The sequence below is a fragment of the Myxine glutinosa genome, chromosome 5 (assembly GCF_964187855.1).
Source record: "Myxine glutinosa chromosome 5, kmMyxGlut1.1, whole genome shotgun sequence".
NCBI classification, from domain to species: domain Eukaryota; kingdom Metazoa; phylum Chordata; class Myxini; order Myxiniformes; family Myxinidae; genus Myxine; species Myxine glutinosa.
The window spans coordinates 201,622,916-201,637,327 of record NC_136265.1 but is presented as its reverse complement, the minus strand read 5'-3'; positions in this window follow the sequence as shown (position 1 = coordinate 201,637,327).

The window sequence follows — 14,412 nt, the reverse complement described above, 5'->3', positions numbered from 1 at the left end:
AGAACACAGGCCATGATTATGCATGGATGGATGAGTATTACCTGCTTTTGAACAATGTATGTGGTTGGGTCATTCTACTGTTCACGAGGGTCTCGGCTGTGACCGATTTTATCATTCTTTTTAGGCCTCAACAGAGGGCGGTTTTGATTCCCCAACTAGATGTCAGCCTGGATGTGGGGTTGTATTTTTGGTGCTGTTGGTCCATTTTATTTTTACCCCCTCCACTACCAGCACATGACTTTTAACTATGTACGTATACTTCACCATCACCACTACCTACATATCACCTTGAATTATTTATTTATATACACTTTTGCCATCACCGCTACTGACGCACCACCTTTATTTATTTGTATACCTTTTACTATTCTACTACCGACACACCACCTTGAATTACTTATTTATTTATATACAGTTTGCCATCTCCACGACCTACACACCACCTTGAATTTCTTATTTACCTTGAATTCTAAATTTTTATTTGTATACCTTCACTATTACTAGTGGGCTTGTTGGACCAAATTTTCATTGACCTTCGCCACTTTGTAGCATGCCTGCCTGCCATACTCAGGGTGAGGGGGTGGGGTGGGGGGAATGGGTCTCTTGGGTCCTCAGGATCTTTTGGGTATTTTGGGTCCCCGAGGACTTTTGGGTCTTTTGTGTGTTTTGGGTGATCTGGGTCTTTTGGGTCCTCATGGTATTTTGGGTTATCAATGTCTTTTGGGACTTGAGGGTATTTAGGGGTCTTTGGGGTCCAAAGGGTCTTCAAAGTTCAAAGTTTTCTTGGCAGTCTAAAGGGTTAAAAGGTACATTTCAATACCATGTAATTAATAGACACAAAAGGTATGACACACACACGTGCACACACACACACACACACACACACACACACACACACACACACACACACACACACACACACACACACACACACACACACACACACACACACACTGGGGACCCAGTATGCAAAGGCGAGGTGAGAGAGGGGGAGGAGACACAGAACCACCAGAATGGGGGGGGGGGGGGTAACAGACCCAACTTCCAGTCGTGGACCACGTGAAAACACCTACACAGTTGGAGCGGATGAAAACGAGAATGGTGGATGATAACAGGCAGAAGGACGAAGGGGGAAAACAGAGGTGAAGGAAGTATAGAAGTAGGAAGAGGATGATGAGGACCAGCGAAGACTGGAAAAAAAAAGCTGGCAAACAAACAATAACAAGAAACCAACACCACAAGAAGAGCAGATCAGCCCATACAGACAGAGACCAGGCATCACCATGGAAATTGAGGCTAGAGGCACAAAGGGAGCAACTGAGAAATGAAATGGGACAAATACAGCAATTTTATGGGCAAATCAAAACCTAAAGCTAATGAGGAGAATCCAAAAAATTAAAAAAATTGAAGACCTCGAGGTAATGGCTGCTGAAAGCAAACTCAAAATAGAGATGACTGCAAGTTCAAAAAAACTATAAAGAAGTCAACAAAGGGAGAAAACAGAACTGCATGTTTGAAAATAACCCGAAAAGATTCCAACGTGAACTAGGGAAACAAAAGCAAAACACGTCAAATCCTCCCTGAGAAAGACAAACTTGAAAATTTCTGGAAAGCAATCTATGAAGACCTAAAACAACACAACAGAGAGGCGGATTGAATCCAAAACTTGGAAGGAAAAAAAACAAACACCAACAACAACATGCATTTTAAGGCCATTTTCCTTGCCAGAGCGGGGGTTAGCCTTGCGGTCCCCATGACAATCTTCTCCATTTTGCCCTATTTTCTGCATCTCTCCTTGTTAACCCCCTTGCCCGCATTTCTTCTTCGACCATCTTTAGCCAAGTCTTTCTCGGTCTTCCTCGTCTTCTTCTTCCTTCTACATTCATTTCCATCACTCTTCTCAACCAGTCACTTTCATCCTTCCTCAGCACATGACCAAACCATCTCAACCTGTTCCTCTTCACAACATCAATCACAGGCTCTATTCCCATCATCTTTCGCAATTCATCATTTGTCTTCCTCTCTCTCAACGATACTCCACACATCCACCGAACCATTCGCATTTCCACCCTTTCCAGCCTTCGTTGCTGCTCTACGTTCATTACCCATGTCTCGCTCCCATAAATCATGACACTTCTCACACATGCAGCATACACCTTTCCCTTCAGCTTCAACGACACTCCCCTCATCATCAGCACGCCACTCAGTTCCCGAAACGTCTTCCATGCACATCTCACTCTAGCAACCGTTGCCGAGTCTGATCCACCTTCTCCATTCAGCATGTCTCCGAGGTAGCAAAATGTTTTCACACCTTCCAGCTTCACGCTGTCTCCAAGATCCAACTCAACATTTCCTCCATCTGCAGCTCCCTCTGTGCACACCTTACATTTGAATGTAGCTGCCACACTGGTTAACTGGAAGGAAAAAAAACAACATATAAAGGAAATGCCTCCAGTAATATTTAATGAAGAAAAAATAAAACTACTAACACAAATGCCAAACTTTAAAAGCCCAGGCCCAGATGGAATTCCAAACTTCTGGTTAAAGCGACCAGATGCTCTACACAATCACTATGCTCGAGCATTCAACAAACTTATCCAAGAAGAGGAGACCTTGAATGGGAGGAGACCTTGGATGAGTGGCTCACAGTCGGTAGCACCTTCCTCATCTCAAGGTTTGAAGAGACCCAACTACCTCACAAGTATAGACCAATAACCTGTCTGTCAACAACATACAAACTCCTGACAGGAATCATCATAGAAATTATATACCATGACCTAACACAAGAAGGAGGCCTAGAGGCAGAATAGAAGGGATGTAAAAGAGGATGCTATGGAACGTTAGACCACTTCCTACTAAACAAGGCCCTACTCGAAAATTGCAATACAAGAAAAACAAAGTTATCCACAGCATGGATAACTACAAAAAAGCTTTTGATAGTATCCCACATTCATGGATTATCAATGCATACAAATGTACAAGATCAACCCCCAAATATTCAAATTGGTAGAGAAAGCAATGGAGCTTTGGAATACCACATTGATACTACAGTACTTGGAAGGAAAGATCAAACTAACAGGAGTGAAGATACGTCGAGGAATCTTCCAGGGAGACGTCCTTTCACCCCTCCTGTTTTGCCTGGCCCTGGACCCACTGAACAACCTCATCAATGAGCAAGGACATGGATACACCCTGATGTTTAATAAGAGAACGTTCAAAGAGACAAAAAGGTGACACATCGACTTTACATGGATGATTTAAAACTCTTTGCACAAACAACGAAAAATTGGCAGAACAACTCCAATTAGTGAAACTTCTTCTCACTCAATTATTCAATTCAATCACTCCATCTCAATTAGTGAAACTCACTTCGCCGACATTCAAATGGAATTTGACCTGGATAAGTGTGCCAAGTGCACATTCATACAAGGTAAACCAACAAAAATGAACAAAATAAAAAATTAACCCAAAATACAGTCATGCGTCGCTTAACGTCCTAGATACGTATGTGACGTTAACCGAATTGGACGTTGTCCGAACATCACATTGTGAACTTTGTATTTATACTTACGTGTATGTGGAATATTGCAAGCCTGGTGTTGGCTTAGAGGTTAGGGTGCCGGCTTGGGATCCTAGGATCCTGGGTTCGAATCCCGGTCGATCGCTGAATTAACACCAGGGGGGTTGACTCAGCCTGTCATCCTTCCGAGGTCGGCAAATTGAGTACCAGTTCACTGGTAATTCCCTGTGTTGCAAGAGGTGACCAACAGGGTTGGCGGCAGGAAGGGCACCTGGCTATAAAACATTGCTTCAAAACGGGGACCAAGGTGCCCAAAAAAGGCCAACCCCTGCTCTGCAGGGAAAAATGGCCTCTGAAGGAGGTGTATGTGCAATATTGCAGTGTACTTGTACTGTACAATATTGACTAAATTCACTAGATAACTTATACAACAAATGAAACACAGAGGTTAAGAAGGCTAATAAAATAACATAATGTCTACATTAGCTAATATATTGTAGTACAAAAATACAGGTATAATATACATACAGTAAAACAGGTACAGTACTGTATAGTAAAATTAAACAGTACACTGTTCACTGATTGAGAGGTAGATAGATGCAGTATCATATCCTTAAATCTGATGGACTTTTCTTATTTCTATATACGTGAAGGGCCTGGCTGAGGTTCGTCATGGGGAGGAGTTTGTTTTTTGATGAAAACGTCGAGCGTTCTTTGTTTTGTGTGCTGTTTCTTCTCCTTGTAGATATGCCCTCATGCTGTCTTATTATTTTCTGCTTCTCCTCCAAATCAATGCTCTTGCATTGTTTCTTGCTGCTGCTACCACTAGGGTTGGTTGCACTGTGTTTCGGACCCATGATTAAATTTAGGGTGGATTGATTTTAATAAAATGAAATGAAAAGAAAATGGAATATCGCTCACGATACGCGGGGGTAATCGAGACTGGATGCTGATGAAGTGATGATGCTGCGGCAGTGCCGATGAGGCAAAACCAAGCATACACTATTATACAGTTTGTACAGTTGCCAAAAAACATAAACCAGTAACATAGGCATTTCTTATATCTATCAAAACATATTATGGATATATAGTTACTGTACTGTATCATCATACGCCTGGCAGCACAATCTATTTTGTTTAAGAACACGTGATGCATGCGTGAGCGCGCCCGCTCTAAGGCCACTTACGTCCCGTTGTCTGAACGGGGTTTTTTTATCCCCATTATTTTCTTATTATTTTTATGGGCCACGGACGTATAAGCGATCGGACGTTGTTTGGACGGACGTAAAGCGACGCATGACTGTACAACAATACAGGAGCTAAACAACTGAGCATCATACAAATACCTCGGAGTAGAAGAGGGCCACCAAATATGTCACAAACAAATGCGCAAAACAATTACCAAAGAATACCTGCGGAGAACGAGAATGATACTGAAAACATACCTGTCTCCAAGGAACAAAATCAAAGGCATAAACCAACTCACAATATCAGTATTCCAGTACAGCTGCGGAATAATAAACTGGCCACAATCAGAAATCAATAAACTGATTATCAAAACAAGGAAACTCCTCACCATCCACAAAATGTTTTACAAAAATTAATGCATTCCGAGAATGTACCTGCCGAGACGAGAAGGAGGTAGCAGCCTGAGGAACTCAACCAAGTGCACAGAAGGACAACTGTATGACTGGCTGATTACGTAAACAGTGCAACAGACTACCAAATCAAATTTGTAAGCAAACATGAAAACGACAGACCAGAGAAGGTATCCCTAACCAACCTAACAAAAAAAATTCAAAAGGTAGGTGCGAATGGAAAATGGCACACAAGAAACCGAAATAACGAGTACAGCCCCAATAATTGCAAAAAAGCAGAAATAAAAATATAAAACGAAATATCAACAGATATACATTGACAACTGGGAAAACGATAAAAGAGCAGAAAGGTATATAAAAAAAAAAGAGTTGGACAGATTGGCGGTAGACAAATAAGGCTCTTTGAAATGGCTGAGAAGAGGTCAGCTCAACTGGGATGGAGAACAAACCATTATAAATGCCCAAGATGAAGGACACTACACCAATGGCTTTAAGAAAATGGCTGGACTGAGTCAATTGGACAAGTGTAGGTTCTGCAAGGTAGAAACAAAGTATGAGCCACCTCCTATCAGGATGTAAAAAAAACTCATGTCAGAGCATCTGTACACCCAAAGGCACAACAAAGTATGTCGAGTTAATCTACTCGCACATCTGCAAAAGTCTCAATATCCCAGTTCCAGAAAACTCATGGAAACATGAACCAAAAGCAATCACTGAAAACAAGTAAGTAATTAATGCTCACATATGACCTAATGATCCCATCACGCGTGAACATAGAAAACTTGGGTCACCCCATGAAATTCCGGATCCCTACTCGTGCTTTATTTACCAACCTATTGCTCTGAAACCTGACACAGCCCTTCTACTCGATGGTCTGCAGGTTCGCTCGTCTTACATTTGCAGATTTGGTATTTTTTGGTTTTGGGTCATGGGGACTCCCAAGGGGGTTTATTCCCCCCCCCCCTCCCCAATCTTCAGATCCCTACTCGTCCCTTATTTACTGACCAATTCCTCTAAAACCTGATGCACCCCTTCTTTTCTATCAAGAGATGACCTTCAACCCACTCGGGGCTATTTTTAAGGTGTGGTTGGGGTACCTGATGTGGTCCTTGACCGAATGTGGCCTTGATAAGGACTTTCATCTTTGTTGTGGTGACCAAGGCTCATGGAGGAGTACACAATGAACATTGGTACACAATGAGCAAATCAACAGAGTTTATGGGATTTGAGCCTGGGATGCAAACATTGAGTTTTTATACGTGTTTACTGGAATTGAGAAATAATACTGGGCCTGACATTGTAGTTGTACCAGCATTTTCGGTGGCCGGAGGCATTATGTTTTCAGGTTGTCCGTCCGTCTGTCCGTACTGGCTAAACCTCGTTTTACTCAGCAACCACATGTCCGATTGAGACGAAACTTTCAGGGTAGGAGTTACACCCATGCAGAATGTTTTTATGATAATTGTGATGTCATAGGTCATGGGGTATGGCAGCCATCTTGGATTAAACGCAAATAATTAAAATATATATTTATCGGAAACCACTGAATGGAAAAATGTTAAACTTGGCACATTGTCAAATAAGGGGAACAAAAGCATGATAATGATGACATCATAGGTGAAGTGGTATACTGGCCAAAAATGTTTTAATCAAATTCCTTATCCTAAAAATCTGTAATTGCATGCACATGATCTATGACCCATTTGTATTGAAATACTAAATGTATGACATCATAGGTCACATGGTTTGGCAGCCATATTGGATATAACCTATAACCTTAAAAAAAACATCTTCTCCCAAACCACCAAATTGATTGACTCAAAACTTTACGTGTCATTGACGAGGCATGGCGATTAAAAGATGATCACAAAAACATCATTGGTCATGTGGTGTGGCAGCCATATTGGATTGAAGGGAAATATGAAATAATTGTATATCTGAAACCGCTTAACCTATTGATGCGAAATTTTACAAATATCATCTAACACCACTGTTGCATATAGTTTGAAAATGATGATGTCATAGGTCACGTGGTTTGGCAGCCATCTTGGATATAAAAACGAACCTTATCCGATCAACACGAAACTTCACAAACGTGATGCCCTTCCCATACATATGCAGATTGTACAGTTTATAAGGTCATATGACATATGGTATGGCGGCCATATTAGCTTGAAAGCCGATATTTCAAAAAATTCCCTTCTCTGAAACTGCTTCACCGATCGATGTGAAACCTATCATGGCTAGTGAAAATGCGATACTTGGAAACAGCTGAAGGGATTCAAATCAAACTTGTTTATTTTTAGTACAGTGAGTGAGGGCATCTACCCATTGTGAGACTTTGCGGAGGCATATTGGCGACACAGTCGCATTGTTCTAGTTTTCTGATGCCATGCTGATGAGATCAATTTGTGTATTGATCTGCACTGAACATCATCCACAGCCTTTTACCTGGTTATAAGTTCTGCTTGCTGCTTGTTAAGTAATGAATTATTTCTTCAGTATCTTCTTCTTCTTTAACAGCTACCTTTATTCTCACATTATTGTGGGGTTGGCCAGGGGAAACTTGTCCCAAGTCTTTTGCAAACCGGCTGGCCAGATAGTCTAAGGTTAGGTAGGGCAGGAATTTGGAATTGGTTTAGGGTGCCGGTGATAGCTTGCCTACTCTTCATGAAGGACACTGGGATCTTTAACATCCACCAACGAATGACAGCACATGGGACGTCCAGTTGAACGTCCACCCTAGGGACGGTGCACACATTATCGAATCGCTCTACCTGTGAGACACCGGGATTACAGTTTATAACCAAGCTGAGATTCGAGCTTAGAGGTGAGTGTGTGTACCGAGGCCATCCTGCCAGCCCTTCTCCCTCTTCAAGATCCTTATATATTTTACAGAAGGTCCTGGAAGATATCGTTTTGCATTGGGCTGGTTGTTGTACATTTAAGTGGCCTGGCATTTATAACACCACTATTCTACTTACCATTGCTTTGCAACATATAGAGTTATCTCCAATCAACATATTTGAGAATAAATGCACCACTTTCTCATCTGTCTGCACTTTCTGGATTCTTGGCCATTTCCCCCTTCATGAGTCATCTGCCGCACGACAGTATAACTTCCATGTGTGAGCATTGTGACAATCACAGTGAGGCCATGCCTTGTATGGCCTTTCTAGCATTACCAAAGCAGGCAAACCACCTGCAGAGGAGAGAGAGAGAGAGAGAGCTCTAAAGTAATTCAGCTCAGGAAATCTCTGAAAATGGGTTTGCCGAGCAACATTGCCGTGATATCTACAAATGCTATATTTAGGAGTTAACTTGGTTTGCCTATGTATATTAAAGGCTCGGAACACATCCCTCGAATGGCAATCAATGTTAACGTGTGTCAAAAGTTTTTGAGAGAAGGCAAATATATGAAAGATGTGAAAGGTCTGAAGCAATGGATTTTGAAAAAGTGGCAAAAATTGAAAAGTAACTAAATAATAATAATCCCAGGTTTCTTTGAAGTTATCCAAGATGAAACTACAGGCCGATAATGAATTTGTATGACTAAAAAAAGCAAAACATGGTATAATTAAGTGTGGATGTTCTTTATAAATTAAATTATCTATCCACTAGTAAAGGGATGTGCTGATGAATGCTCAAATGCCTCGTGGATTAAGGTTAACAGCTGGTATGCGGAAATAGTGGCATCTTTTGAGATTACGTGAAGAAAGACAAGAGCGGCTGGAGAGGGTCCACTGGGAGCCATCAATCTACCGAGGCTCTATTTGGTGACCGGAAAATACGCACCACAAGCCTTTGCGGCAACCCTCGTGGGTCCTTGAAGGCAGGCAGGCTGCGAGGCCGTGCGGCCGGGATGACGGCGATTTTTCCATGAGGAGCTGCCAGCAGGGGAAGAGGGAAAACGTGGGATGTAGGCGTAAGGAAGAGAGGCGCGGCACGGGGAAGCAAAAGAGAAAGGATTTCGGGGAACAATGTCAAGGGGGCAAGGTATGGACTGTGGGAAAAAGGAAAAGGGGAGCGAAGAGACCTGGGAATGGGGCGAGGAGAGGAAAAGGTGTGGGGGTGAAAGGGAAAGATCTCCAGTAGGAATGTATAAAAAAAGGGGGGGGGCAGCATCACATGGGCGTTCAAAGGTTTGTAATTTAAAAAAAACTGGTTTAAACTTTGTGTCTTTGTCAAAAAGATTAAAACTAGTTGATAAAAGACTAGAAACACTAAACTAGCAGCTGGTTTTAAACACTGAGAAAAGGAAAAGGAATCTTTGTTACTCCCAGACATGCAGCCACTCGTGCGCACTCGGTCGTAACTCTATTAAACAAATAAATAAATAAATAGCAGCATGGGTAACAATTTATAGTAACAGCGAAAAGGACTTAAAAACTTGAATTTGCAATTTAAAAGGTATAAGCAGGATATTGCATACACAAACCTGGGTACTGCATTTTTAAAGTCTACAGACACAGATTTTTCTTTTTTGATGTGATTCTATTGATCTTAAGTAATACACAAAGAACTTAATGTTGTTTTTAATTCTAATAATTTTTTGAGGTGTTACGGTTAAAAAAGCAAACCCGTCAGGAACCGCCCATAAAAATTGTGATGGTCATGACGTCGTCTAACGACGTAATCAAGTGCAGGGTTGTCTCGGCACACAACGGATAATGGCCACACAACTCGCTTCAGACTCGTCGGAAAGTCAATTTGACGAAGATTTTTCTGATCAAGAATCCTCTGAATCATTATTAAAAACTACCCGCAGCAAAACTATCCTCAAGATGACGTAGCAGGTCACGTGGATAATAAAGTCGCTGTTTTTTGTGGGGTGGGGCCAATCAAAGCGTAAAGTGACACCATAAAACATTAAAATCTTCCTTCTGTAGGAGTTGCGGATGAAGAGAGGACGAGACATTTCTTAGCTGTTCAACGCTCCTTTATTTCCACTGAACTCCCTCGCGACCGGAACTCATACAGCTTTTATAACGCAAAATCCCTCTTCGGGGGGTGTGGCTCCAACAAACGCGCGCACGCCACGCCCACACCATCAAAAGCCCCACAGGCCCGTGCCTGTGGATTATGTCCAAATAAGGTAACCGCTACATGCGCCCCACAGAGTGCACTCGCACGGGCAATGTCAGTTTTCGGGGGACCGTAACCACCCGGCCGAAACGACTGATGACCCGAGCAGGGACTGTTAGCGGCTTGGCGGTGGGCGGGCCAACCGGGGACTTACCCGACGGGGGACGGGCCCGCCGTGAGGGTTGAGCCAACCAAAGGGGCTGGTCAAGGCCTCAGGAGGCTGCTGAGGTTCCTCACGGGCCTGCTGAGGTTCCTCACGGGCCTCTCGAGGCTGCTGAGGTGCCTCACGGGCCTCTCGAGGCTGCTGAGGTTCCTCACGGGCCTCTCGAGGCTGCTGAGGTTCCTCACGGGCGGCTGCTGCGGTTCCTCACGGGCCTCCCGAGGCTGTTGAGGTTCCTCACGGTCCTCTTCAGTAAAGCGCGACGGTGTCCGCCAGCGGCGGAGGCTCGACGGGGCCGGTGTCCCATGCGGCCGCACACATTGCTGTCTGGCGGAGAAATACTTGTCTGCTTCCCTGGCCAGGGCGCGGAAATCCTTAACAGACGAGTTGGCCAGGGCTGACCGTACCTGTCCTGGCAGCTGTTGCAGGAACAGTTCTTTGAAGAGGAAACATGGTCGGTGGCTGCCCAGGAGACAACATGTGGTCCATAAGCTCCGACGGCTTGGAATCGCCAGCCTGGGTAGAGAAAGTAGTTCGCGGGCACGCTCGGCCTCAGTGCGCTCGACGGCTACGAGCAGCAGCGCTTGTAGCGTCTCGTACTTGCGGTCCTTCGGAGGATCCTGAAGAAGGGTCACCACTCTGGTCGCAGTGGAGCAGCTGAGCGCAGACACGACATAGTAATACTTCGTGTCGTCGGCAGAAATGTTCCGAATGGCGAATTGAGCCTCAGCTTGTGCGAACCAGACGGCCGCTTGTCGTTCCCAAAACTCCGGCAGTTTAATCGAAACTGCGCTTGTCGCCATGTTCGTTTGAAGCTCCGAAAACGTCCGAGAGCAAGACGGGGTCACCATTGTAGGAGTTGCGGATGACGAGAGGACGAGACATTTCTGAACTGTTCAAAGCTCCTTTATTTTCAAAGAACTCCCTCGCGACCGGACCTCATACAGCTTTTATAACGCAAAATCCCTCTTCGGGGGGGGGGGGGGGGGGGGGGTGTGGCTCCAACAACCGCGTGCACGCCACGCCCACACCATCAAAAGCCCCACTGGCCCGTGCCTGTGGATTATGTCCAAATAAGGTAACCGCTACACTTCCAAGATATTTATTCAAAAAAATAGAACTAGAGATTAAGTGTTAAGTGAAGCAATATCTGTTAATTAAACCAAACATTATTCTCTGTGTCTGTGGCCCTTTAATAAATTTGTACTAATGGCTTCATCACTCAATTTGTTCATTTTCATCCCTAACCATGGGGTCAACAACCTGTGTAATTTCCTTCTGAATTTGACGGACTTTTCCAATAACGCAGACATTAACCCTTTAAGTACGGGATTTTTTTGGATAAAAATACCCCCGGTACGGGATTAATTTGGCATTTTGGTACGGAAATGCAACCGCGTACTGACGATCTATTTATAGGTATAGTCGATGGCGTGTAGTCACGTCATCCGTACACAAAACTTTTTCCCGGGTTGCGGTACTGGACGTCATCCGTACTCAAAGGGTTAAACAAGCCACTCAGACATGGTTCTTTCATTTTGTCATTAGTCATGCTTTCGCTCATCAGCCATTGGATGAACTGTAAAAAAAATCATTAGCGTTGGATAAGTAATGGGCTGCGACTGATGTACTCGAACCAAGGTACCCTGTGTTGTGAACATTCACAGAGAGAGAGAGGAAAATGGGAGAAAACGCAGAAACTAACGTGAGTTCAGAGAACACGTTACCCCACACAGTGTTTAAGTATTTAACTAGAACGCCACTCAGTAGAGCGCATACTCCCGCCGTGGCTTTAGTTGGAATAATACGTTTTGTTTAACATCCCCTCTCCCCAAAACAATAAATGAAAAAGAAAGTAAGCCCTAACTGTCAGAAAATTAATTTTGATATATCTCGGAATTAGAGGAGAAAAACATCATTTAAGAATAAGAATAAAAGCTTTAATGCAGTAAAACAGAAAAAATCTTTCCCAAAAAAAATTCCTGGATCCGGAATAATATCCTGAGCTTCACCAAAAACTAATCAATTCTTCCTTATCCCAAGGGCAATCATCCCACCAACTTTCATCCAAATCCGTTCAGAACTTTTCCAGATATCTTGTTCACAAACACACGAACATCCGAACACACACACACACACGGACGGACACGATCGAATGCATTACTCCCTGGCGGGAGTAATAAACCTGAAAGTCACAGAGCCAGAACCAGAATTATTTATTTGGTCTGGGAAGCCCATGCAAGGTTTCTTCTTCTTCAGCCTCTCACAACCCTGGGTGAATATGCCATCTTTTTTTTTAAAAGTTGGAATTTTGCCAAATCTGTTTTATTCGTTTGTTAATATACCTCAGCCATTGACAAATCTGGAAGTAAGTTCATCAAATACTGACACCGCGATTGACATTCGCTGAGCTAAATCGTAAATGTTGATATCCGATGCCCCCCCCTTCCTCTTCATTAACGGTATGGACCTCAAACATCCGGGGCCTTCGTTCAAACTTAACTGATCTCTCCATACTGGTTGCTTCTGACAAACCAGACGTGTTCTGCTTAACAGAAACTTTCCTCCTTCATGATGTCTCTGATTCCTTAGTATCTCTCCTGGGTTACTCCCTCCTCCGGTATGATAGACCTGAGCCTCGTCCTGGAGGTGGGGTTGCTATCTTTATCAAAAACTCTCTTTCTCACTCGCCCTGCACTGCCCTCTCTCCACCTCACCCCCAGGAATACCTCTGGCTACGGCTTCCCCTTCGCTCCCACCTCTTGTTCATATGTGTGTTGCACCGTCCACCAAACAGTGATGACTCCATCTACATCTCGCTGTCTGATAATATGGACCAACTTCTATCTACTCATCCCAACTCTCTCTTCCTCATATGTGGTGATTTCAATTGTCACCATGCCAGTTGGCTGGGTGTGGGTACCTCTCTCACCAGCCATGGCTCCTCAGCAAAGGACTTCTGCGACTCACTGGGACTGACACAATCTGTCAATTTCCCGACCCGGATCTCAGTCAACGGAGCATCTTCTCTTCTGGACTTGGTTATGACTAACTTCCCTGAAAATGTCCGCTGCTCTTCTTCTGCTCCAATCGGCTCATCTGATCATGTGCTTGTTAAAGTGGACATCTCTCTGACCATTCTCAGGGAGCCTCCTCAGCGTTGACGAGTCTGGCATTTCACTCAGGCCAACTGGCTCGGTCTTCAAGCAGCCATCAATCATCTGGACTGGTCTCCCATCTCTACCACCTCTGACGTCAACTCATCCTGGGAATTCTTCCAAAGTAAATTGCTCTCTCTCATGCACAGATTTATCCCATCTCGTCTTCAGTTGTCATACCCCTCCTCCCGTCCATGGTACACGGAATCTTGTGGTGAGGCTGTTGCCCAGAGACAACTTGCCTTCGTCTCCTGGAAAGCAAATCCAATGGAAGGAAATCTCATTTCCTTTCACAAAGCCCGAAACAAGTGGGTGTCCACCTCAGGAGAGCCAGGAAACAATATATCTCTGTTCTCAAGACCGAACTCTCTTATCTGTCTCCCTCTTCCAAATCCTGGTGGCATCTGGTCAAATCTGTTTCTGGTGTTTGTTCCCCCTCCATCCCCTCCCTTACCTCAAACGGCTACACAGCTGACTCCGCACATGAAAAAGCTGAATGCCTCAACTCTGTGTTTGCCTCTAAATCTTGTGTCCCAAACCCATCCCTCTCTGTACCCACCATACCCAGTCATACCCAGCTGCTCCTGGACTCTGTGTCCTTTCCTCCTGACAAGGTGGAAAAGTTTCTGTCAACCCTCGACACTGATTCTGCAACTGGACCTGACGGCATCAGCCCACGGGTCCTAAAATCTTGTTCTTCCGCTCTTTCACTCCCTCTCTCTGTTCTCTTCACCCTCTCTTTTGCTCAAGGTCAACTGCCATCTGCTTGGAAATCAGCCAACATCACCGCTTTACACAAAAAAGGTGCAAAAACAGATCCTAGTAACTACAGACCAATCAGCCTTCTCCCAATTATCAGCAAAGTCATGGAATCCATCATTGCTTAGGATA